We start from the raw sequence: 27799 nt of genomic DNA, 5'->3' as shown, positions 1-27799 counted from the left end.
ACCGAAAGCGGAAGCGTTAACACAACATGGTTGATGTAGTCGTACGTCTTCACGATCCGATCGATCCAAGTACCGTACGTACGACACCTCCGAGTTCAGCACACGTTCAGCTCGATGACGTCCCACGAACTCCGATCCAGCAGATCTTTGCGGGAGAGTTCCGTCAGCACGACGGCGTGATGACGGTGTTGATGATGCTACCGATGCAGGGCTTCGCCCAAGCACCACTATGATATTACCGAGGTGGAATATGGTGGAGGGGGGCACCGCACACGATTGGGAGAGATCAACAGATCAACTTGGTGTGTCTAGAGGTGCCCCCTGCCCCCATATATAAAGGAGCAAGGGGGGAGGCGGCCAGCCAAGAGGTGGGCGCGCCAAGGAGGTAGTCCTACTCCCACCGGGAGTAGGACTCCTCCTTTCCTTGTAGGAGTAGGATAGAAGGAAAGAGGGGGAGAGGGAGAAGGAAAAGGGGGCTGCACCCCTTCTCCAATTCGGACCAGAGGGGGGGCGCGCGCCTCCTTCCTTTTGGCCTCTCTCCTCTATTCCCGTATGGCCCAATAAAGTCCATATACTCCCAGGCGAATTCCCGTAACTCTCTGGTACTCCGAAAAATACCTGAATCACTCGGAACCTTTCCGATGTCCAAATATAGTCGTCCAATATATCGATCTTTACGTCCCGACCATTTAGAGACTCCTCGTCATATCCCCGATCTCATCCGGGACTCCAAACTACCTTTGGTACATTAAAACACATAACTCATAATATAAATCGTCACCAAACGTTAAGCGTGCGGACCCTACGGGTTCGAGAACTATGTAGACATGACCGAGACACATCTGCAGTCAATAACCAATAGTGGAACCTAGATGCTCATATTGGCTCCTGCATATTCTATGAAGATCTTTATCGGTCAAACCGCATAACAACATACATTGTTCCCTTTGTTATCTGTATGTTATTTGCCCGAGATTCGATCGTCGTTATCTCAATACCTAGTTCAATCTCATTATCGTCAAGTCTCTTTACTTGTTATGTAATGCATCATCCCACAACTAACTCATTAGTCACATTGCTTGCAAGGCTTATAGTGATGTGCATTACTGAGGGGGGCCAGAGATACCTCTCTGACAATTGGAGTGACAAATCCTAATCTCGAAATACACCAACTCAACATGTACCTTCGGAGACACCTGTAGAGCTCCTTTATAATCACCCAGTTACGTTGTGACATTTGGTAGCACACAAAGTGTTCCTCCGGTAAACGGGAGTTGCATAATCTCATAGTTGTAGGAACATGTATAAGTCATGAAGAAAGCAATAGCAACATACTAAACAATCAAGTGCTAAGCTAACGGAATGGATCAAGTCAATCACATCATTCTCCTAATGATGTGATCCCGTTAATCAAATGACAACTCATGTCTATGGCTAGGCAACACAACCATCTTTAATTCAATGAGCTAGTCAAGTAGAGGTATACTAGTGACATTATGTTTGTCTATGTATTCGCACATGTATCAAGCTTGTGGTTAATACAATTCTAGCATGAATAATAAACAATTATCATGAAATAAGGAAATAAATAATAACTTTATTATTGCCTCTAGGGCATATTTCCTTCACATCTGGCCTGCGACATATCCGTAACCGAGATAGTCGTGCACCGTCATGATCAGCACGGCTCTCATGTAGAAATACTCGCCTTTGCTGGCATCCCATGTCTTGGCCGGTGTTTTCCATAACGTGTCTAACTCCTCTTGAAGTAGCACCAGATACAAATTAATATTATTTCCTGGTTGTTTCGGCCCTTGAATAAGCATGCTCATGTGAATGTGCTTCGACTTCATGCACAACCAGGGGGAGGTTGTACATCCATACAAACAAGGGCCATGTGCTATGGTTGGTGTTCTGGTTGCCAAACGGATTCATGCCATCGGTACACGCGCTGAGCATGATGTTCCTTGCATCACATTCGAAATACCGATAGAAGTTGTTCAACGCGCTCCATTGGCTTCCATCTTTGACATGTCTCAGCTTTGGATCATCTCCATCGTCAGGATTCTTCCTCACCGCGTGCCAGCGCATTAGCTTTGCTTCCTTGGGATCTACAAAATACCGCTGGAGACGGGGAGTGATTGGTAAGTACCATACAACTTTCTCGGGACATTTCTTCCCAGCCTTCTTGTATCGAGAAGCATTGCACACCGGACAACTTGTTTTTTCTGTGTGCTCCTTTTGATAAATTATGCAATCGTTGATGCATGCATGGTATCTAACGTGTGGCAGATCAAGAGGGCACACGATCTTCTTGGCCTCATCAACACTAGTAGGACATAGATTCCCCACGGGAAGAACATCCTTTAGGTACTTGTGGTGCTCATCGAGGCTAGTATCGGTCCATTTGTTTTTAGCCTTCGTCGTCAGGAGTTGGAGCATGAAACTCAAGCGGGTCACCTCAGGATTGCAACCATCATACAATGGAGTGTTTGAGTCTACCACCAGTTGCTCCAGTTTAGCCTCCTCTCTAGAAGTAGCTCTCTCAGTACTCGTCTCCTTGCGAAGCAATGCTTGAACATGAGGGTCCCGCACAATTGAACTTAGTACCGACAAACTCTGCTGTATGGAGTCCACGTCATTCTCTCCACCGCCATGTCCGGCCCCTTCTCCTCCGCCATGTCCGGCCACTTCTCTGCCGCCATGTCCGGCCTCTTCCCCGCCGCCATTATCGATCATCTCTTCATCTTGCCCCGTGTCATCATTGCCTGCCCCGTCGGCGTCCTCAACATCGTCATCCTCATCTTCAATTATCCACCGAGTATACCCATCCATGAAACCAGTCATGAGCAGGTGTGCTTCGACACGACCATCGTCATGGGGATCGAGCCAAATTATTCCATTGCATTTTCGACACGGACATAAAACCTCTGTCCGGTTATTTTCTTTCATGTCCTGCACCGCCGACCGCAACCACCTGTCCACCATCGTTCCACTGACCATCGTGAACATCTACACGGTAATAATAAAAAAATTGATTATAAAAATGCGTGCATGCATCAAAGTCATACAAAAATTCGGCATGACCTTCCCTAGAAATAGACATATATAGATCTAGAGTTTGCCCGGAATTTGCCGAAACGGAAATAAATCGACATTTCGGCAAAACATAGGCAACTCAAAAGCACGATTTGGCGTCAACTCATGCCACACACACAATTTCCATCATATCACACACATAAACATATTTCCATTTTGCAAAAGCATGAAATTTTAATCACCTCTATCTCGAGATCGAGCACACAATGGAGATGATGATGGAGGGAGATCAAAAGTGCACAAAGCTCTTCTTGACAAAGATAGATCTAGTTAGGGGGAAAATAGGTCACTTAACTAAATGCTACATCTACCTAGCTAGCTAATTTGGGAGAAGACAACTTCAACTAGTGAAGGGGGGAGGAAAAAGAGAAAGAAGATGCATTAATGGATGTGGTGTAGTTAGCTAGGAGTAATGAAGAGAGAGAAAGGTAGGTAGAAGAGGGAGTGTAATGGGGGAGAATTATTGAGGAAAAAGAAGAGTGAGAGAGGGAGGATGTGGGAGGTAGGGGAAAGGGAAGAGAGGAGATAGGGGAGGGGAGGATGGGTGGGGAAAGGTGGTGGGTTGGTGCGGCTTAGTAGTAGCGCGGGACGTAAAACGCGCTGCTGATAAGAAAGTAGGAGCAGCACGCTTTCCACACACGCGCTACTGCTAATCGGGTCCAACAGTGTGCCCAATTTGAAAATTAGCAGCAGCGACCTTAGAAAAAACGCGCTACTACTACAGCTTCAGTAGTAGCGCGTGTCGTGACAACACGCTGCTGCTAAATGTAGGTTGGTGGACACTGTCGGTCGATATTTGTAGCAGCGCGGGTTGTTCCAAGCGCGCTACTGCTAACGTCGTGTCAGTAGCGAGTTTTGCATGCATGTGCTACTGCTAATTAGCAGTAGCGCTTCTTTTTGAGCCGCGCTGCTGCTGAGATTCTGTGTATAAGGTTTTCCCTAGTAGTGCACCTTCGGATTCATTCCTTCAGCGTTGTTGATTTTGATGGCACCGGAACGATAGACCTCGTCGATAATGTAAGAACCTTCCCATTTACATAGAAGTTTCCTGCAAAAAATCTTAAATGAGAGTTGTATAGCAAAACATGATCGCCTACATTAAACTCATGCTTTTGTATCCTTTTGTCATGCCATCTTTTAACTTTTTCTTTAAACAACTTGGCACTCTCATAGGCTTGGGTTCTCTTTTCATCAAGCGAGCTAATGTCAAACAACTTCTTCTCACCAGCAAGTTTGAAATCATAATTGAGCTCTTTAATAGCCCAATATGCCTTATGTTCTAGTTCGAGAGGTAAATGACATGCTTTTCCATAGACCATTTTATACGTAGACATACCCATAGGATTTTTATAAGCAGTTCTATGAGCCCATAATGCATCATCAAGTTTCTTGGACCAATTCTTTCTAGATCTATTAGGAGTCTTTTGCAAAATCAGTTTAATCTCTCTAGTACTTAATTCTACTTGACCACTTGACTGAGGATGATATGGGGATGCAATTCTATGATTAACACCATACTTAGCAAGCATTTTACGAAAATCACCATGAATAAAATGTGAACCACCATCAGTCATTAAACATATAGGGACTCCAAACCTTGGAAAAATAACTTCTTTAAGCATCTTAATAGAAGTGTTATGATCAGCACTACTAGTTGGAATAGCTTCTATCACTTAGTAACATAATCAACAAGAACTAAAATATGTGTATACCCATTGGAGGAAGGAAAGGGTCCCATATAATCAAAGCCCCAGACATCAAATGGTTCAATAACAAGTGAATGATTCATAGGCATTTCCTGACATCTACTAATATTACCAATTCTTTGGCTTTCATCACAAGACAAGACAAACTTACGAGAATCTTTGAAAAGAGTAGGCCAATAAAAACCAGATTGCAATACCTTATGTGCAGTTCTATCACCAGCATGGTGTGCTCCATAAGCCTTGGAGTGACACTTGCATAGGATCTGTTCCTGTTCATGCTCAGGTACACAATGTCTAATAACACCATCTATTCCTTTATAAATGTGTGGGTCATCCCAAAAGAAATGTCTTAAATCATAGAAAAACTTTTTCTTTTGCTGGTATGCGAAACTAGGTGGTATAAGTTTAGCAACAATGTAATTAGCATAATCAGCATACCATGGAGCAGTACGAGAAGCATTTATGATAGCTAATTGTTCATCAGGGAAGCTATCATCAATAGGCAGTGGGTCATCAAGAACATTTTCTAAGCTAGACAAGTTGTCTGCAACGGGGTTCTCAGCTCCCTTTCTATCAATAATATGCAAATCAAATTCTTGTAGCAAGAGACCCCATCTAATAAGTCTAGGTTTAGCATCTTTCTTGTCCATAAGATATTTAATAGCAGCATGATCAGTGTGAACAGTAACTTTGGAATCAACAATATAAGGTCTAAACTTATCACAAGCAAATACAACTGCTAAAAATTCTTTTTCAGTAGTGGCATAATTTCTTTCGAAACTGTCTAGAGTTTTACTAGCATATTGGATAACATTTAATTTCTTATCAACTCTTTGTCCTAGAACAACACCAACAGCATAATCACTAGCATGGCACATAATTTCAAAGGGTAAATTCCAATCAGGTGACTGAACAATAGGTGCAGAAATCAAGGCCTCTTAAGTATTTCAAATGCTTCTACACAATCATCATCGAAAACAAAAGGAAAATATTTTTGAAAGAGATTAGTGAGAGGCCTGGATATTCTATAGAAGTCTTTAATAAACCTCCTATAGAAACCCGCATGGCCAAGGAAACTTCTTATACCTTTGATATCTTTAGGACACGACATAAAGTGGCACTTCTCCCAATTCAAGACAAGATTAGTTTCTTCGCATCTCTACAAAACTCGATCAATGTTGCTTAATCATTCATCAAAAGAAGTTTCATAAACAGAGAAATCATCCATGAAAACCTCAACAATCTTTTCACAAAAATCAGAGAATATAGCAGTCATACATCTTTGAAAGGTAGTGGGTGCATTGCATAAACCAAAATGCATACGTCTATAAGCAAAGGTACGGAAAGGGCAAGTAAAAGTGGTCCTTTCCTGATCCTCTTTTGACACATGTATTTGTGAGAAGCCAGAATAACCATCTAGGAAGCAAAAATGTGTATGTTTGGATAGTCTTTCTAGCATTTTATCAATAAAAGGTAGAGGCTAATGATCTTTTGTAGTAGGTTTATTTAATCTGTGAAAATTAATTACCATTCTATAACCTGTAACAATTCTTTGTGGGATTAATTGGTTCTTATCATTAGGAACAACAATAATACCTCCCTTCTTAGGGACACAATGAACGGGACTTACCCATTGACTATCAGCAATAGGATAAATTATACCTGCCTCCAGAAGCTTCAATATTTCATTTCTTACCACTTCTTTCATCTTAGGATTTAACCGTCTTTGGTGATTAACAACTAGTTTAGCGTCCTTCTCCAGTTTTATTTTGTGCTGGCATAAAGTGGGACTAATGACCTTAAGATCATCAAGAGTATATCCAATAGCAGCACATTGCTTCTTTAGAGTTTTCAATAATTTATCTTCTTCATGCTCTGAAAGGTTAGCACTAATAATAATAGGATATATCTTCTTTTCATCAAGATAAGCATATTTCAAAGTATCAGTTAATTGTTTAAGCTCAAACATGGGATCACCCTTGGGTGGAGGAGGATCTCCGAGAATTTCAACAGGCAAATTGTGTTTCAAAATAGGTCCTTGCTTAAAGAATACTTCATCTATTCCCTTCTTTCATTCATAAACATATCATTTTCATGGTCTAGCAAATATTGTTCTAAAGGATCATTAGATGGCATGGCAATAGAGGCAAGACCAATAATTTCATCATTACTAGGAAATTCTTTATCATGGGGCTGTCTACAGAATTTTGAGAAATTAAAATCATGAGACATATCCCCTAAACCAATAGTAACAATATCCTTTTTGCAGTCTATCTTAGCATTAACAGTATTCAAGAAGGGTCTACAAATATAGTGGGACAAAAATCATCTTGTGGGGAAGTGAGAACGAGAAAATCAGTCGGGTATTTTATTTTCCCACACAAAACTTCAACATCTCTAACAATCCCAACCGGTGAAATAGTATCTCTATTGGCAAGCTTAATAGTAGCATCAATACCTTCTATCTCAGCAGGTGCAATATCATGCATATTTTCTTTATATAAGGTATAAGGTATTGCACTCACACTAGCACCCATATCATATAAGACATGATAACAATGATCTCCTATTTTCACAAAAACAACGGGCATGCCAACAACAGGTCTATGTTTACCTTTAGTATTAGGTTTAGCTATTCTAGCAGCTTCATCATAGAAATAAATAACTTGCCCCTCAATATTATCGACCAAGAGATCTTTAACCATAGCACTATTTGGTTCAATTTTAATTTGCTCAAGGGGGTGTAGGTGTTCTAGTATTACTCTTACGAACCACAGTTGAAGCTTTAGCATGATCCTTTATTCTAACAGGGAAAGGTGGTTTCTCGATATAAGCAGTAGGAACAATAGGATCAACATTATAAGTAATAGTTTCTTCTTCAACTTTAATAGGTTCTACTACTTTAACTTCAATGGGAGGATGATATTTAAACCACTTATCCTTAGGGAGATCAACATGAGTACCAAATGATTCATAGAAATAAACTACTATCTCAGAGTCAAGTCCATATTAAGTGCTAAATTCACGAAAAACATCGGCATCCATAAAAGATTTAACACAATCAAACCCAGGGGTTATACCTGACTCCTTACCTTCATCGAGTTCCCAATCTTCAGAGTTGCATTTAATTCTTTCCAATAAATCCCATTTGAATTCAATAGTCTTGATCATAAAAGAACCTATACAACAAGTACCGAGCATGGAGCGATCATTATGGGAAAGCCAAGCATAATTTTCTTGAATAATAATTTCTCGTGAGAGCTCATGATTGGGGCATGAATATAACATTGAATTAAGCCTCCACCAAGCTTGAGCCATAGTTTCTCCTTCACAAGGCCAAAAATTATATATATAATTCCGATCATGATGAACTAGATGCATAGGATAAAACTTCTGATGAAATTCCAATTTCAATTGGTTGTAGTTCCATGATCCAATATCATCACATAGCATATACCATGTCAATGCATTTCCCTTCAAAGATAAAGGGAAGACCTTCTTCTTGATAACATCGTCGTGCATTCCTGCAAGCTTAAATAATCCACAAACTTCATCCACATAGATTAGCTGCATATCGGGATGTAATGTTCCATCTCCTGTATAGGGATTAGCTAGCAGTTTCTCTACCATACCCAAAGGAATTTCAAAGTAAATATTTTCAGTAGGTTCAGTAGGTTGAGGAGCAACTCTTTGCTCTTCTGGTCGAGGTGAAGATACCCCGAACAAGCCCCTTAAAGGATTATTTTCCATAGTAACAATTGACAGTAAATTTCAGCACACTATATAAATGTTTCCTTACCAGAGGCGCTTCACTCCCGACAATGGTGCATGAAAAGAGTCTTGATGACTCACAAGTATAGGGGATCTATCATAGTCCTTTCGATAAGTAAGAGTGTCGAACCCAATGAGGAGCAGAAGGAAATGACAAGCGGTTTTCAACAAGGTATTCTCTGCAAGCACTGAAATTATCGGTAATAGATAGTTTTGTGATCAGGTAATTCATAACGGGTGACAAGTAAAAAAAGTAAACAAGGTGCAGCAATGTGGCCCAATCCTTTTTGTAGCAAAGGACAAGCATGGAAAAACTCTTATATGAAGCAAAGCGCTCTCGAGGACACATGGGAATTATTGTCAAGCTAGTTTTCATCATGCTCATATGATTCGTGTTCGTTACTCTGATAATTTGATATGTGGGTGGACCCATGCTTGGGTGTTCTCCTTCCTTGGACAAGCCTCCCACTTATGATTAACCCCTCTCACAAGCATCCGCAACTACGAAAGAAGAATTAAGGTAAACCTAACCATAGCATGAAACATATGGATCCAAATCAGCTCCTTACGAAGCAACACATATACTAGGATTTAAGCTTTTGTCACTCTAGCAACCCATCATATACTTATTACTTCCCAATGCCTTCCCCTAGGCCCAAGTCATGGTGAAGTGTCATGTAGTCAACGTTCACATAACACCACTAAAGGAGAGACACCATACATCTCATCAAAATATCGAACGAATAGCAAATTCACATGATTACTTATAACAAGACTTCTCCCATGTCCTCAGGAACAAACGTAACTACTCACAAAGCATATTCATGTTCATAATGAGAGGAGTATTAATAAACATTAAGGATCTGAACATGTGATCTTCCACCGAATAAACCAACTAGCATCAACTACAAGGAGTAATCAACACTACTAGCAACCCACAGGTACCAATCTGAGGTTTTGAGACAAAGAGCGGATATAAGAGATGAACTAGGGTTTAAGAGAAGATGGTGGTAGTGAAGATGTTGATGGAGATTGACCCCCTATCGATGAGAGGATCGATGGTGATGACAATGGTGGTGATTTCCCCCTCCCGGAGGGATGTTTCCCCGGTAGAATAGCTCCGCCAGAGCCCTAAATTGGTCGTACCCAGGTTCCACCTCAAGACGGTGGTGCTTCGTCCCAAAAGTTTCTCTGTGATTTTTTCCAGGGCAAAAGACACCATATAGAAGAAGATGGGAGTCGGGGGCCTGCCAAGGGGCCCACAAGGTAGGAGGGCGCGCCTAAGGGGTAGGGCGCGCCCTCCACCCTCGTGGCTGACTGGTGGCCCCCTCTAGTGCTTTCTTAGCCCAATATTTTTTATATATTCCAAAACCGATCTCCCTGAAGTTTTAGGACTTTTGGAGTTGTGTAGAATAGGTCTCTAATATTTGCTCCTTTTCTAGTCCAGAATTCCAGCTGCCGGCATTCTTCCTCTTCATGTAAACCTTATAAAATAAGAGAGAAAAGGCATAAGTATTGTGATATAACATGTACTAACAGCCCATAATGCAATAAATATTGATATAAAATCATGATGCAAAATGGACGTATCAGTAGGCGAGGCAGTTCCTCCTAGTCAGTTCGACAGAGAGGCGAGAAAATGAGGGAGTAGGCTGCTGCAAACGTAGGGATGTGATTTGACGGTTCATGGTGGAGCCCTGTGATTTGACTTGCCATTATCATTATTACTGCGCCGCTATAAAATTAGTTCACAACAGTACCTAAGTGGTGGTTTTATTTTCTTATACTAACAGAGCTTACGAGTTTTCTGTTGAGTTTTGTGTTGTGAAGTTTTCAAGTTTTGGGTAAAGATTCGATGGACTATGGAATAAGGAGTGGAAAGAGCCTAAGCTTGGGGATGCCCAAGGCACCCCAAGGTAATATTCAAGGACAACCAAGATCCTAAGCTTGGGGATGCCCCGGATGGCATCCCCTCTTTCGTCTTCATTCATCGGTAACTTTACTTGGAGCTATATTTTTATTCGCCACATGATATGTGTTTTGCTTGGAGCGTCATTTTGTTTTATTTTGTTTTGCTTGCTGTTTTAATAAATTCCTTAAGATCTGAAATTCTTAAATGAGAGAGAGTCTCCATATAGCTACTTAATTATTTAACTACTCATTGATCTTCACTTATATCTTTTTGGAGTAGTTTGTCATTTGCTCGTGTGCTTCACTTATATCCTATGAGTAAATGGTTGAATGATTTGAATATCATAAATATGAAATTATACATGTTTCATATGCTTATCCCATGGGGAATAATGACTTCACTTATAAGAAATAGAGGTGGTAAAATTATTGGTCATTTGAACAATTCATGAAAGAATATTGAAGGAAGAGAGATTTCACATATGAATATACTATCCTAGACATCTTCTATGATTGTGAGCCCCATTAATTATTTTCAAACCTGAGCAAATTAGTTGAAATTGGACAAGGAAGACAACGTAATGAGTTATGCTTGGGTATATTTGTGTAGAAGTTATATTGTTATAGATCCTCCAACATGTGGTGCTTGCTATTTAGAATCCTTTGCTAGCCAAAATATATGTACTAAGCGGGAACACTGCTTGTGCATCCAAATCCCTTGAACCAAGTTTCTTCCATGAGTGTCCACCATACCTAACTATATCGGTATTTATCTACCATTCCAAGTAAATTTGCATGTGCCAAACTCTAAACCTTCAAATAATAATTTGTTTTGTATGCCCGAATCGCTCATGTAGCGACTAGGAGCTGTCGGTATCTTCCATGCTAGGTGGGTTATTCTCACGATGAGTGGACTCCGCTCATCATTCACGAGAAAATGGCTGGTAATTGGGATGCCCGGTCCTATGATCCAAAGATCAAAAATCAAATCAGAATAATTGCAAACAAAACTCCCCCAGGATTGTTGTTAGTTGGAGGCACCCGTTGTTTCGGGCAAGCCATGGATTGATGATTGTTGGTGGAGGGGGAAGAAAAACTTTACCATTCTGTTTGGCAACCGCCTATAATGTATCTAGTATGGAAGAAACTAGGAACCCCTGGTTGTTATGTTGACAGTGAAAGTATACCTCTCAAAATTATTTTCATCTCTGTTTAAAAGCTTCGAGCTCTAGCACCTCTACAAATCCCTGCTTCCCTGTACGAAGGGCCTATCTTTTACTTTTATGCAAGAGTCAGTAGTATTCCTTCTCATTCCAACCTACTCTTTAGTTGGCAAGCATCGTGTTATGGGGTAAGATCTAAGCATATATGGCCATTCAAATATATTTGATCATGAATTATTATTGTTGACAATTATATATATGTAAGTAAGTTGGGAGGCGAAACATTAAGCCCCTATCTTCTCTGTGTTCGGTCGATGCTATTTGTTTAAAAAATATGCTTTGAGTGGTAGCAATCATGGAAGACTATATGATAGTTGAGTTTGTGGGATTTGCTAAATCAAAGCTCTTACATAGACCCTTCCTGGAAATAAGATGAACTGCAATTGTTTGATGACTGAGAACATAGTTTGCTAGTTTTCAAGAAAGTTTATGGTCTATGCTTTAACATTTGAATAGTTTGTCACTTGTTCATGAGAAGTTTTATGAGATGAGCTACTGTTTTGACATATAATGATGCTAGAAAAGGTGATTGAAATTACCATTGATCAAACTTATGCACCTGCTAGCATTCACACTACATAAATTATTTCTTTTATCATTTACATTCTCGAGGATGAGCAGGAATTAAGCTTGGGGATGCTGATACGTCTCTAACGTATCTATAATTTATGAAGCATTCGTGCTATTATATTATCTATTTTGGATGTTTATGGGCTTTATTATACACTTTTATATTATTTTTGGGACTAACCTATTAACCGGAGGCCCAGCCCAAATTGTTGTTTTCTTGCCTATTTCAGTGTTTCAAAGAAAAGGAATATCAAACGGAGTCCAAACGGAATGAAACTTTCGGGAGAGTTATTTTTGGAACAGAAGCAATCCAGGAGACTTGAAGTATACGTAAGGGAAGCAACGAGGAAGCCACGAGGCAGGGATGCATGCCCTACCCCCCTGGGCGCACCCCCAACCCTCATGGCCCCCTGACCGACTTCTTTCGCCTATATATGTCCATATACCCTAAAAAATTCGTAGAACACAACAGGTCGGGAGTTCCGCCGCTGCAAGCCTCTGTAGCCAACAAAAACCTCTCGAGAGCTCGTTCCGGCACCCTGCCGGAGGGGGGATCCCTCGCCGGTGGCCATCTTCATCATCTCAGCGCTCTCCATGACAAGGAGGGAGTTGTTCACCCTCGAGGCTGAGGGTATGTACCAGTAGCTATGTGTTTGATCTCTCTCTCTCTCTCGTGTTCTTGAGGTGTTGCGATCTTGATGTATCGCGAGCTTTGCTATTATAGTTGGATCTTATGATGTTTTTCCCCCTCTACTCTCTTGTGATGAATTGAGTTTTCCCCTTGAAGTTGTCTTTTCGGATTGAGTCGTTAAGGATTTGAGAACACTTGATGTATGTATTGTCGTGCTTATCTGTGGTGACAATGGGATATTCACGTGATCTACTTGATGTATGTTTTGGTGATCAACTTGCGGGTTCAATGAACTTATGCATAGGGGTTGGCACACGTTTTCGTCTTGACTCTCTGGTAGAAACTTTGGGGCACTCTTTGGAGTTCTTTGTATTGGTTGAATAGATGAATCTGAGATTGTGTGATGCATATCGTATAATCATGCCCACGGATACTTGAGGTGACAACGGAGTATCTAGGTGACATTACGGTTTTGGTTGATTTGTGTCTTAAGGTGTTATTCTAGTACGAACTCTATGACAGATTGAACGGAAAGAATAGCTTCGTGTTATTTTACTACGGACTGTTGAATAGATATATCAGAAAGGATAACTTTGAGGTGGTTTCATACCCTACAATAATCTCTTTGTTTGTTCTCCGCTATTAGTGACTTTGGAGTGACTCTTTATTGCATGTTGAGGGATAGTTATATGATCCAATTATGTTATTATTGTTGAGAGAACTTGTACAAGTTAAAGTATGAACCCTAGGCCTTGTTTTCTAGCATTACAATACCGTTTACACTCACTTTTATCACTTGCTACCTTGCTGTTTTTATATTTTTAGATTACAAATACTTATATCTACCATCCATATTGCACTTGTATCACCATCTCTTTGCCGAACTAGTGCACGTATACAATTTACCATTGTACTGGGTGTGTTGGGGACACAAGAGACTCTTTGTTATTTGGTTGCAGGGTTGTTTGAGAGAGACCATCTTCATCCTACGCCTCCCATGGATTGATAAACCTTAGGTCATCCACTTGAGGGAAATTTGCTACTGTCCTACAAACCTCTACACTTGGAGGCCCAACAACGTCTACAAGAAGAAGGTTGTGTAGTAGACATCAAAGAACTAAATGATGAGCTGAGCATGCAGTTGAGGGTGGCAACCTTCAACAACTACCAGGAGTTGGTAGATAGAGCTCTCATGATTGAAGGGAAGCAACAGCAGATTGACAACCGCAAGAGGAAGTATGGACAAGGGAAGTACAGTTCAGGAGCTCAACAGAGGCCCCGTTTTACCCCGAACTCGGGAGGACACATTCACCATAACCATGGAGGCCCTAATCCCAATGGAGGGAGTTCGCATAACCATAGTGGCCTCAAGAATGGGAATGGGAATGGAGGAAGCAACGTTCAGAACCGTTCCAATCCAGCATCGCCCGCCAAGAAGGATCTAAGTCACATTACTTGTTTCAAGTGCGGGAAGAATGGACATTACGCCACGGAGTGTTCTGAAGCAAAGAATGGAAATGGCAATGGAAGCTCTGGGAAGAAGACCAACCCTTTCAGCAGGGGACAAGTGAAGTACATTAGCATGGAGGAGGTTGAAGCACAACCCGATGCAGTTATAGGTAAGTTTTTTGTTAAGTCATTTACTGCAATCGTTCTTTTTTATACTGGTGCATCGCATTCATACATATCAAGGGGATTTGTGGACAAGTATAACCTGCCAACCCAAGCCCTTAGGTCACCCATGTTAGTAACCTCGCCAGGAGCAGAGTATATGGCTAGCCTATGGTGTGATCGGTTACCATTAAGGATTGGTAACTACGTGTTCCCCTTAGACCTAATAGTATTGGAGTCACGAGGGCTGGATGTAATATTAGGCATGGATTGGTTTTCAAAGTATGGAGGGTTTATTGACTGTGCTAGTAAGTCGATTCTGCTCACCACCCCAGAAGGAAGAAGGATTAAGTATGTACCGGAGGAAGTGCCAGTGGTGAAGGATTTCCCTGATGTATTTCCAGAGGAGTTGCCAGGCATGCCACCAGATAGAGACATTCAGTTTTTGATTGAGCTTTTTCCAGGTACGGGGTCAATATCTAAGAGACCGTATCGGATGCCCGCAAAGGATTTGGAAGAAATTAAGAAGCAGATTAAGGAGTTACTGGATAAAGGCTATATTCACCCAAGTTCGTCACCTTGGGGATGACTAGTGCTTCTAGTGGAGAAGAAGGATGGACCAATGAGGATGGTTGTTGATTATCGTGGATTGAACGAAGTGACAATCAAGAATAAGTACCCACTGCTGATGATCAATGATTTTTTGACCATTTGCAAGGAGCTAAAGTATTTTCCAAGATCAATCTGCGATCAGGATACCATCAGCTGAAGATTAAAGAGCAGGATATACCTAAGACAGCCTTTACCACAAGGTACGGGCTATATGAGTACACCGTTATGTCATTTGATCTGACTAACGCGCCTGCCTATTTCATGAACATGATGAACAAGGTGTTTATGGAGTTTTTGGATAAGTTCGTCGTAGTGTTCATCGATGATATTCTGGTCTACTCGAAGAATGAGGAGGAGCATAAGGAGCATTTGTGTTTGGTACTTGGGAAGCTCGCAGAACATCAGTTATACGCCAAGTTCAACAAGTGTGAGCTTTGGTTGAAGGAAGTTGGATTCCTCGGACATGTTATATCTGGAGAAGGAATAGCAGTAGACCCCACCAAGGTTGTCACTGTGATAAATTGGGAATCACCCATGTTAGTTGGAGAGATCCGGAGTTTTCTTGGACTCGCAGGATACTACAGGAGGTTCATTGAGAATTTCTCTAAGATTGCAAAGCCCATGGTGAAGTTGTTGAAGAAGGACACCAAGTTCAAATGGCTGAGGAATGTGAGGCCAGTTTTCAGGAGTTAAAGAAACGTTTGGTTACAGCCCTAGTGTTGATTCTTCTAGATTAACGCGAGGATTATCAAGTGTACTGCAACGCTTCTCATCGAGGACTTGGAGTTGTGCTAATGCAGGAGGGAAGAGTTTTTTCATATGCCTCACGACAACTTAAACCCCATGAGTTGAGTTATGCTACACATGATTTGGAGTTAGCAGCAGTAGTGCATGCGTTGAAGACATGGAGACATTTTCTCATTGGAAACCATTGTGAGGTGTACACGGATCACAAGAGTTTGAAGTACATCTTCACGCAGAAGGAGTTGAATCTCAGGCAGAGGAAATGGTTGGAGCTCATCAAGGATTATGGTATGAAGTTGCACTATCATCCCGGAAAGGCTAATGTAGTAGCCGATGCGTTGAGTCGCAAGAGTCATGTCAATACACTCATGACCGGAGTATTTCCCAAGGAGTATCTTTGCGAACTATCTTTGGAAATATTTCCGAGAGGTTATGTAGCAGCGTTGGAAATTCAGTCTACCTTGATGGATAATATCAGGGAAGCTCAAAAGACCGACAAAGAGATTGCCGAGATAAAGGAAAGGATGAGCAAAGGAAAGGCTAAAGGATTTCGTGAGGATGAGCACGATACCTTATGGTTTGAGGACCGCGTATATGTGCCTAATGACCCCGAGATCAGGAAGTTGATTCTGCAGGAGGCCCATAATTCACCGTATTTGATTCACCCAGGAAATACCAAGATGTATCTGGATTTGAAGGATAGTTTCTGGTGGACTCGAATGAAGAAGGATATTGCGGAGTATGTGGCAGTATGTGATGTTAGAGAGTAAAGGCATAGCATCAGAAGCCAGCAGGATTGCTACAGCCATTATCGATAACCGAATGGAAGTGGGACAAGCTAGGCATGGATTTTATCACGGGATTGCCCAGGACTCATTTAGGCTATGACTCGATATGGTTTGTAGTCGATCGTTTGACGAAGGTAGCTCATTTCATCCCAGTGAAGACCACTTACACCAGTGCTAAGTTGGCAAAGATATACATGACCAGGATAGTATGTCTGCATGGAGTTCTAAGGACCATTGTATCAGATAGAGGAACCCAGTTTACCTCAAAGTTCTGGAATAAGTTGCATGAGACTTTGGGTACCAGGCTAGAGTTTACTACAGCCTTTCATCCACAGACAGATGGACAGACCGAGAGAGTCAATCAGATTCTGGAGGACATGTTGAGAGCTTGTGGGCTAGATTATGGATCTAGTTGGGACGAAAATTTGCCATATGCAGAGTTCTCTTATAATAATAGTTATCAAGCCAGTTTTAAGATGGCCCCTTTCGAAGCCTTGTACAGAAGGAGGTGCAGGACACCGTTGTTATGGGATGAAGTTGGGTACCGTCAGTTGTTTGGACCATATTTGATTAAGGAGTCTAAAGAGAAGGTAAAGTTGATTCGCGATAGACTCAAGGTAGCCCTGTCCAGGCAGAAGAGCTATGCGGATTCTAAACGCAAGGAGACAGTTTACAAAGTCGGAGATAGAGTGTATCTTCGTGTGTCCCCACTTCGAGGAGTTAAGCGTTTTGGAGTTAAGGGAAAGTTAGCACCACATTTTGTGAGACCATACAAAGTTTTGGAGCGTATGGTAGAAGTTGCTTATAAGTTGGAATTGCCAGAAGGATTTTCAGGAGTTCATGATGTGTTCCACGTTTCCTAGTTGAAGAAGTGCCACGCAGAGATGGCCGATATTCCTCTAAGGGATACAGTGCCACTGGAAGCGATTCAGTTGGATAGCGATTTGACCTACAAGGAGAAACCCATGAAGATTCTCGAGTTTGCCAGCCGAGTCACGCGCAGCAAGGTTATCAAGTTTTGCAAAGTTCAGTGGAGCCACCATACCAAGGATGAAGCCACCTGGGAACGAGAGGAAGATATATGGAAGGACCACCCACACCTATTTTCTAGCCAATCCGAATCTCGAGGGCGAGATTCATCTTAAGGGCGGGTAGGTTTGTAACATCCCAAATTTTCAATTTGGAAAGTTATACATTAAATCATCATTGCATATCATATTTTATTGCATTTTGGTCGATCCTAGAAATTCTAAGCAACTCAAGGACCCACGAAGAGAGTTGGGATTTCGTTATTTTCATATTTGAGTTTTCTCAAATTTTGAAAAGAGGATCATTCGGATTTAATTATTTTTCTCTTCGAATATTTCTAATAGGAAAAATAAAAGAGATAGGACAAAATAAAAAAATATTGGAGGGAAAATAGTAAAATCAAATAAGAATTTTATTCAGAGTTTTACTGCTATTTTATTTGAATTAGGAAAACAAATGTGTTTTTCAAAATTGCATTAGAGGCACAAATAAATGTTCACTTTGTCCGCAATATTATTAGAGGACCATGAAAATTTATTTCAGGATTTTTGGAGTCCGTTTAGTATTTCTTTTATTAGTTTTTCTATGTCAGGGTTTTTTAAAAAATATAAAAAAAAAGTCAACCGACCTAACCGGGCTGTGTCCGCCCAGGACTCCAGCCCGGCCGGCCCATTTAAAGGCCGAGGCCCCGAGCCGCCTCAGCCCGTCCCGCAGCCCCGCCCCCGCAAACCCTAGCGCCGTCGCCGCCACCTCTCGTCATCGCCGCCGCGCGGAGCCGCCGCCGTCCCCCGTCGCCAATGCCGCCGTCCGCCGCCGCCCCGTCCCGCCACCCCGCGGACCGCCCGTCGCCACCGGAGGAGCCGCCGCCGATCCCGCCTGCCGCCGCGGACCTCGCCAGAGGTATAACCGCCACCGCCGCCGCCGGTTTACTAAATTCATCTTTTTATTTAGATTGGTTTTTATTTTTTCGGTTTACTTAAATAGCGGATGTTCATCCGTACATTCGTTTTAACTAACGTTGTTTGTCCGTTAGCCGTAGAGAGTGAACGTTCGTTCGTTAGCCTGTTCGTCAGTTTTTCTTTTTCCAAGGTTTTCCGCGATTATTTTCGATCGCGATTTCTGCCCTGATCTTCGTTTTAGTTTATCTTTTCGCTCGTTTATCAGAATCAGGTTATTCAAGCGCCTAGATCTCTGTCTCGAAGCCCTCTTTCTGTTTAAACAACTAGAACAAGATTTTGGTTCTGTAAAATTTGACTTTAGTTCAGATTAGTAAACATATCTTGTTTCTTTTGCAGTTTGAGTTTCGTTGCTCCGTTTGATTTGATTCTTTTTGCAAACCGGAGTTCTTTAGTTGAACTTTCTGGTTAGATCTCGTATTTTAGTTTTACCTGTGCTTCTAGTTGAGTTCTTATTGTATGCTATTGTTTGTCTGCGATAGAGTACCCGGAGTGCGAAGCGTGCTACTACGAGCCTCTAGGTTTTGCGGATCATCAGCAAGGCAAGTAACACTTTGATCATACCTCTTTACTACCCAGTTTTATTGCATTAGATCAACCCTCAAACATTGCATGGTTAGGATCTGATTAACATGTGGGTTCTGGGAAGTAGATGATGAGGTAGAACCTATTGCCCTGTTTATTATCAAACCTTTGGGAGGTACTTTTACGTGATGATTATATTGCTATGCGATGCTCGTAGACATGGTTTGGGTGAGTGTTTCCATGACAGATGTGAGTATTGTTAATTAATGGTTAACTTAAGGTGGCTACTTAAATATACATCTGGGTGGATTGCTTGAGGCACCCTGGAGTACCCAGTGGTTGTCAGGGCACCTGGAGAATCCAGTGTTGTCCTAGGATATCCCGGAGTACCCGTGTGATCATCCTACGGTTCGCCACCTAGGCTCAAAGGGATCATAAGATTATTCATGCTAGAAACTTCCGTGTGCAGCCACAAGCCAATATGGGCTCTGGCATAGTTGAGTAAGTTGCGTGAAGCTCTTGAAGTGGTAGACTAGCAGATGTAGGTGGGTTGTAGGTGGTACTGTCTACCCAGAGTAGAGAGTTAATGATTCAGAAAGACTGTGTCTCAAATCTCCGACCATGGATGTGTTCGAGTCTTGTGGGGAAAAGTGCACAAACCTCTGCAGAGTGTACAAACTAATCATGGTTAGCCGTGTCCTCGGTTATGGACATCTTGAGTATCTGGTTCTTGGATTATCATGTTGATCTCATCACTCTAAATTAATTTGATTGGGTTTAATGATGATGCTTAATTGGGATTGAGTTGGAGGAACCTTCTCAATGTTTAACAACCACCATGATAGTGAAATAAAATTTATTCCTTTGTTGTAGGGAAAAATTGGCTTTATGCAAAACTGTAACCGTAGAGCTTTCCACCAGCCATATATGCATGTAGTGATAACATTCATTCTGTTCATTACTCTATGTGTTACATTGCCAGCATATTCCATGTGCTGACCCATTTCAGGCTGCAACATTTCATGTTGCAGACTTTTCAGACAACGAGTAAGGTGCCATAGGTCGTTATCGTTCACTCAGCTATGCCGTTGGAGTTGATGGACTCGCTTTATCTTCCAAGCCTTCCGTTGTTATCATTTTCAGATGACCTTAAGCCATATTATTGTAATAAGTTCTCTTTTGAGACATTTGATGTAATAAGTCTGTGATTGAAACTCTGTTATAAATCCTCAAGTACTGTGCGGGTGAGCATTACCGATCTAGTGATGACACTGATGCAAAAAGACTAGACTGTTTGAGGTCTGGTCGCTACACTTTTAGATTCGGCCGCATGAGGCACTTTTATGGAAATCACTTTAGGAGAAGCTACTAAACTCCTAGATAATATTATGGTTAATTATTCTCAATGGCACACCAAAAGATCTACTAGTAAAAAGGTTCATGCGATAGAAGAGATAAATGTTTTGAGTGGAAAGATGGATGAACTTATGAAATTGTTTGCTAATAAGTGCTCCTATTGATCCTAATGATATGCCTTTGTCTACTTTGATTGAGAATAATAATGAATCTATGGATGTGAATTTTGTTGGTAGGAATAATTTTGGTAACAATGCTTATAGAGGAAACTTTAATCCTAGGCCGTTCCCTAGCAATTCCTCTAATAATTATGGTAATTCCTACAACAACTCTTATGGAAATTTGAATAAGATGACCTATGATTTTGAGATTAATGTTAAAGAATTTATGATCTCTCAAAAGAATTTCAATGCTTTGCTTGAAGAAAAATTGCCTAAGATTTATGAATTAGCTAGGAACGTGGATAGAATATCTCTTGATGTTGATTCTTTGGAACTTAGATCTATTTCACCTAAGCATGATATCAATGAGTCTCTCAAAGCCATGAGAATTTCCATTGATGAGTGTAAAGAAAGAACCGCTAGGATGCGTGCTAAGAAAGATTGCTTTGTAAAAGCGTGTTCTTCTAGATTTCATGATAATAATGATGAAGATCTAAAAGTGATTAATGTTGCTCCTATTAAATCTTTGTTTTGCAATATGAATCTTGATAATTATGGTACTGGAGATGAGTCAACTTTAGTTAAAAGGCTTCCCAATGATTCAGAGTTATTAGATCTTGATGCAAAAATTGGTAAAAGTGGGATTGAAGAGGTCAAAACTTTACATAGCAATGAACCCACTATTTTGGATTTCAAGGAATTTAATTATGATAATTGTTCTTTAATAGATTATATTTCCTTGTTGCAATCCGTGTTAAATTCTCCTCATGCTTATAGTCAAAATAAAGCTTTTACTAAACATATCGTTGATGCTTTATTGCAATCTTATGAAGAAGAACTTGAATTGGAAGTTTCTATCCCTAGAAAACTTTATGATGAGTGGGAACCTACTATTAAAATTAAAATTAAAGATCATGAACGCTATGCTTTGTGTGATTTTGGTGCTAGTGTTTCCACGATTCCAAAAACTTTATGTGATGTGCTAGGTTTTTGTGAATTTGATGATTGCTCTATAAACTTGCACCATGTGGATTCCACCATTAAGAAACCTATGGGAAGGATTATAAATGTTCTTGTTGTTGCAAATAGGAATTATGTGCCCGTAGATTTTATTGTTCTTGATATAGATTGCAATCATTCATGTCCTATTTTTCTTGGTAGGCCCTTCCTTAGAATGATTGGTGCAATTATTGATATGAAAGAAGGAAATATTAGATTCCAATTTCCATTAAGGAAATGCATGGAACACTTCCCTAGGAAGAAAATCAAATTACCTTATGAATGTATTATGAGAGACACTTATGAATTGAATACCAAAGATGGCAATACCTAGATCTATTCTCGCTTTTATGCCTAGCTAGGGGCGTTAAACGATAGCGCTTGTTGGGAGGAAACCCAATTTTATTTTTGTTCTTTACTTTTTGCTCCTGTTTAGTATTAAATAATTCATCTAGCTTCTGTTTAGATGTGGTTTTATGTTTTAGTTAGTGTTTGTTCCAAGTAGAACCTATAGGATCATCTTGGGTGATAGTTAATTTGATCTTGCTGAAAAACAGAAACTTTTAAGCGCACGAGAATAATTTTAATAAATCACAGAAACGTGATTTTTAGTTGATTATTTTTGCATAAGATTAATAGAAAAATTTCCTGGACTTCCGATTTTTGTAGAATTTTTAAGGTTCCAGAAGTATTCGAAAGTTACAGATTGCTACAGATTGTTCTGTTTTTGACAGATTCTGTTTTTCGTGTGTTGTTTGTTTATTTTGATGAATATATGGCTAGTATCGGGGGGTATGAACCATAGATAAGTTGGAATACAGTAGGTTTAACACTAATATAAATAAAGAATGAGTTCATTACAGTACCTTAAAGTGGTGGTTTGCTTTCTTGCACTAACGGAGCTCATGAGATTTTCTGTTGAGTTTTTTGTTGTGAAGTTTTCAAGTTTTGGGTAAAGATTTGATGGATTATGGAATAAGGAGTGGAAAGAGCCTAAGCTTAGGGATGCCCAAGTCACCCCAAGGTAAAATTCAAGGACAACCAAAAGCCTAAGCTTGGGTATGCCCGAGAAGGCATCCCCTCTTTCGTCTTCGTCCATCGGTAACTTTACTTGGAGCTATATTTTTATTCACCACATTATATGTGTTTTTCTTGGGGCGTCTTGTATGATATGAGTCTTTGCCGTTTAGTTTACCACAATCATCCTTGATGCACACACCTTTTGGGAGATACACACATGAATCGGAATTTATTAGAATACTCTATGTGCTTCACTTATATCTTTTGAGCTAGACAATTTTGCTCTAGTGCTTCACTATATCTTTTTAGAGCATGACAGTGGTTTAATTTTGTAGAATTATTGATCTCTCATGCTTCACTCATGTTATTTTGAGAGTCTTTTAGAACATCTTGGTATTTGCTTTGGTTATAAAATTAGTCCTAATATGATGGGCATCCAAGTTGGGTATAATAAAAACTATCATAGAAAGTGAATTGTATACTATGAGAAATTTGATACTTGATAATTGTTTTGAGATATAAAGGTGGTAATGTTAGAGTCATGCTAGTTGGGTAATTATGAAATTGAGAAATACTTGTGTTAAAGTTGCCAAGTCCCGTAGCATGCACGTATGGTAAAAGTTGTGTGACAAATTTGTAGCATGGGGTTTTCTTTGATTGCCTTCCTTATGAGTGGAGGTCAGGATCACGCGATGGTTAACTCCTACCAACCCTTCCCCTAGGAGCATGCGTAGTAGTACTTTGCTTCGAGGCTAATAAACTTTTGCAATAAGTATATGAGTTCTTTTTGACTAATGTGAGTCCATGGATTATACACACTCTTACCCTTCCATCATTGCTAGCATCTACGGTACCGCGCATTGCCCTTTCTCACCATGAGAGTTGGTGCAAACTTCGCCGATGCATCCAAACCCCGTGATACGATACACTCTATCACACATAAACCTCCTTATATCTTCCTCAAAACAGCCACCATACCTACCTATTATGGCCATATATTGCCATGCAACTTTCCACCGTTCCATTTATTGTGACACGCTCCATCATTGTCATATTGCTTTTGCATGATCATGTAGTTGACATCGTATTTGTGGCAAGGCCAGCTTTATAATTTTTTCATACATGTCGCTCTTGATTCATTGCATATCCTGGTACACCGCCGGAGGCATCACATAGGGTCATATTTTGTTCTAAGTATTGAGTTGTAATTCTTGAGTTGTAAATCAATAAAAGTGTGATGATCTTCATTATTAGAGCATTGTCCCAAGTGAGGAAAGGATGATGGATACTATGATTCCCCCATAAGTCGGGATGAGACTTCGGACTTTATGAAAAATAAAAGAGGCCAAAGAAGCCCAAATAAAAAAACAGGCCAAATAAGCCCACCAAAATAAAAAAAGAAAAAATGAGAGAAAAAGAGAGAAGGGACAATGTTACTATCCTTTTTCCACACTTGTGCTTCAAAGTAGCACCATGATCTTCATGATAGAGAGTCTCCTATGTTGTCACTTTCATATACTAGTGGGAATTCTTCATTATAGAACTTGGCTTGTATATTCCAATGACGGGCTTCCTCAAAATGCCCTAGGTCTTTGTGAGCAAGCGAGTTGGATGCACACCCACTTAGTTTCTTTTGCTGAACTTTCATACATTTATAGCTCTAGTGCATCCGTTGCATGGCAATCCCTACTCCTCGCATTGACATCAATTGATTGGCATCTTCATAGCCCGTTGATTAGCCACGTCAATGTGAGACTTTCTCCCTTTTTGTCTTCTCCACACAACCTCCATCATCATATTCTATACCACCCATAGTGCTATATCCACGGCTTACGCTCATGTATTGCGTGATGGTTGAAAAAGCTGAAGCGCGTTAAAAAGTATGAACCAACTGCTTGGCTGAAACCGAGGTTGTGCATGATGGGAGTATTTTGTATGACGAAAATGAAGCATGGCCTAACTATATGATTTTGTAGGGATAAGCTTTCTTTGGCTATGTTATTTTGATAAGACGTGATTACTTTGTTAGTATGCTTGAAGTATTACTATTTTTATGTTAATATTAAACTTTTGTCTTGAATCATTTGGATCTGAACATTCATGCCACAATAAAGAAAATTACATTGAGAAATGTGCTAGGTAGCATTCCACATCAAAAATTCTGTTTTTATCATTTACCTACTCGAGGATGAGCAGGAATTAAGCTTCGGGATGCTTGATAAATCTCCAACGTATCTATAGTTTTTGATTGTTCCATGCTATTATATTACCCGTTTTGGATGTTTATGGGCTTTACTCTACACTTTTATATTATTTTTGGGACTAACCTATTAACCAGAGGCCCAACCCAAATTACTGTTTTTTTGCCTATTTCAGTGTTCTGAATAAAAGGAATATCAAACGGAGTCCAAACGGGATGAAACCTTCAGGAGAGTTATTTTTGGAACAAACACAATCCAGGAGACTTGGAGTGGACATCAAGAAGCAAACAAGGAAGCCACAAGGCAGGGAGGCGCGCCCCAGGGGGGTGGGCGCGCCCCCCACCCTCCTGGGCCCCTCATGGCTCCCCTGACCGACTTCCTTCACCTATATATATCTACATACCCTGAAAACATCCAGGAGCACCACGAAAACCTATTTCCACCGCCGCAACCTTCTATACCCGTGAGATCCCATCTTGGGGCCTTTTCTGGCGCTCCGCCAGAGGGGTAATCGATCATGGAGGGCTTCTACATCAACACCATAGCCTCTCCGATGAAGTGTGAGTAGTTTACCACAGACCTTCGGGTCCATAGTTATTAGCTAGATGGCTTCTTCTCTCTCTTTGAATCTCAATACAAAGTTCTCCTCGATCTTCTTGGAGATCTATTTGATGTAACTCTTTTTGCGGTATGTTTGTCGAGATCCGATGAATTGTGGGTTTATGATCAAGTTTATCTATGAGAAATATTTGAATCTCCTCTGAATTCTTTTATGTATGATTGGTTATCTTTACAAGTCTCTTTGAATTATCAGTTTGGTTTGGCCTACTAAATTGATCTTTCTTGCAATGGGAAAAGTGCTTAGCTTTGGGTTCAATCTTGCGGTGTCCTTTCCCAGTGACAGCAGGGCAGCAAGGCACGTATTGTATTGTTGCCATCGAGGATAAAAACATGGGGTTTATATCATATTGCTTGAGTTTATCCATCTACATCATGTCATCTTTCCTAATGTGTTACTCTGTTCTTATGAACTTAATACTCTAGATGCATGTTGGGAAGCGGTCGATGTGTCGAGTAATTGTAGTAGATGCAGAATTGTTTCGATCTACTTGTCGCGGACGTGATGCCTATATACATGATCATGCATAGATATTCTCATAACTATGCACTTTTCTATCAATTGCTCGACAGTAATTAGTTCACCCACTGTAATACATATGCTATCTTGAGAGAAGCCACTAGTGAAACGTATGGCCCCCAGGTCTATTTTCCATCATATAAGTTTCCGATCTATTTTATTTTGCAATATTTACTTTCCAATCGATATCATAAAAATACCAAAAATATTTATCTTATTATTATCTCTATCAGATCTCACTTTTGCAAGTGGTCATGAAGGGATTGACAACCCCTTTATCGCGTTGGTTGCGAGGTTCTTATTTCTTTGTGTAGGTACGAGGGATTTGCATGTAGCCTCCTACTGGATTGATACCTTGGTTCTCAAAACTGAGGGAAATACTTACACTACTTTGATGCATCACCCTTTTCCTCTTCAAGGGAAAACCAACGCAGTGCTCAAGAGGTAGCAGTATATTTGCCTCAGTAACTTGTGTTATGGATATTGCAAGTAATCCCTCTGCTCTCATGCCTTTGAAGACATGTTCTAATGTCTTTGTTCACTCATTTATGTGCGTATATGTAGTCCTATATGGAGCATAATATCGAAAATCATCTTATATTTCTGAACGGAAGTAGTAATAAAATATGGTTTCTGTTTGAATTAGAACCAGGTCCACGGTGGATATGAAATTCTCAAAGTCATGTCGTGTGAACTGGACGGCCTGAGGATGAGTTCTACTGCTAAACTATCCAACTGTGTGTCCTTGTCGCTACGTGTCCTGAACTAGTGTTTCTTGTAGCATTGTTGCCAGGCGTGTTCTCGAGGCTGTACTTGACCACAACAATTTCCTAGTTGTGCCTTCAATTACGAAGGGTGTGGTTCTTGTAAAGCTTCCCAACAAATCTGATGCGGCATGTCTTCATCATCATGTTTATGAGTGGGAAGACCACTCTGTTAGGTTCTCCAAGGTTGACGAGATGGTGATGGTGCATGTAGACATCTCTCACGAAGTCCATGGCCTAGTCAGTTATGCGGGGTTCATCCCGTAGGTCGGTGGCAAGAAATAGTCTGTGGAGTTTAATTAGTGCAACTTTGCTTGTCTGTAGTAAGTACTATTGTTCAGTACTTGATTTGTATTTGTGAACCCTGTATTGTTTATTAGTACTGCCGCTTTTGGTGTGTGGTCAGTCTTGAGAACGGTCTATGTTAATGTCTGTCCACTCAATTCAGTCTGTATATTTTGAAGTGTCCAGATCATCTTTTTTGTGAGGAGGGTTTATCAATTATGGTTACACACCAATATCTGTATGCATTGCAGGGTTTATCGCACCCAGCAGGATTTCCAGTCCCATGGATGTTCGGTCCATACGATTTGTCACGACCTTTGGACTGTCCTGCTTGTGGGAGTAGGCAGGGCCCCTGCATGCCACCCATAGTTGGACGATCAATCTTCTGTTTAGTACTTCAACATAGTGATTTCCTGCTAAGGATTCACTCGTGTCACATCAAGTAAATCTTATTGATTTACTATCTAAATCTTATTGATTTAATGTCATGTTTTCTTTCTTTTCCAGCAATTTTACAATGCAGGTTTTGCCATGTGACATTCATCATAGAATAAACCGTTTGGTTTGCTCTACGATGGCTATTTTTGCAGGTTTCACTTCTTATGTCGTGTCAGTAACGAAGGCACTGTCCATCATTATATTACTGGAAAAAATTGGATCAGTCTGTTGTTTGAGTACAAGCTGAATCCCTATGATGAG

Source organism: Triticum aestivum, chromosome 6B, assembly GCF_018294505.1.
Source record: "Triticum aestivum cultivar Chinese Spring chromosome 6B, IWGSC CS RefSeq v2.1, whole genome shotgun sequence".
Taxonomy (NCBI): domain Eukaryota; kingdom Viridiplantae; phylum Streptophyta; class Magnoliopsida; order Poales; family Poaceae; genus Triticum; species Triticum aestivum.
The sequence above is the reverse complement of the archived record's forward strand: the minus strand, read 5'-3'. Positions refer to the sequence as shown.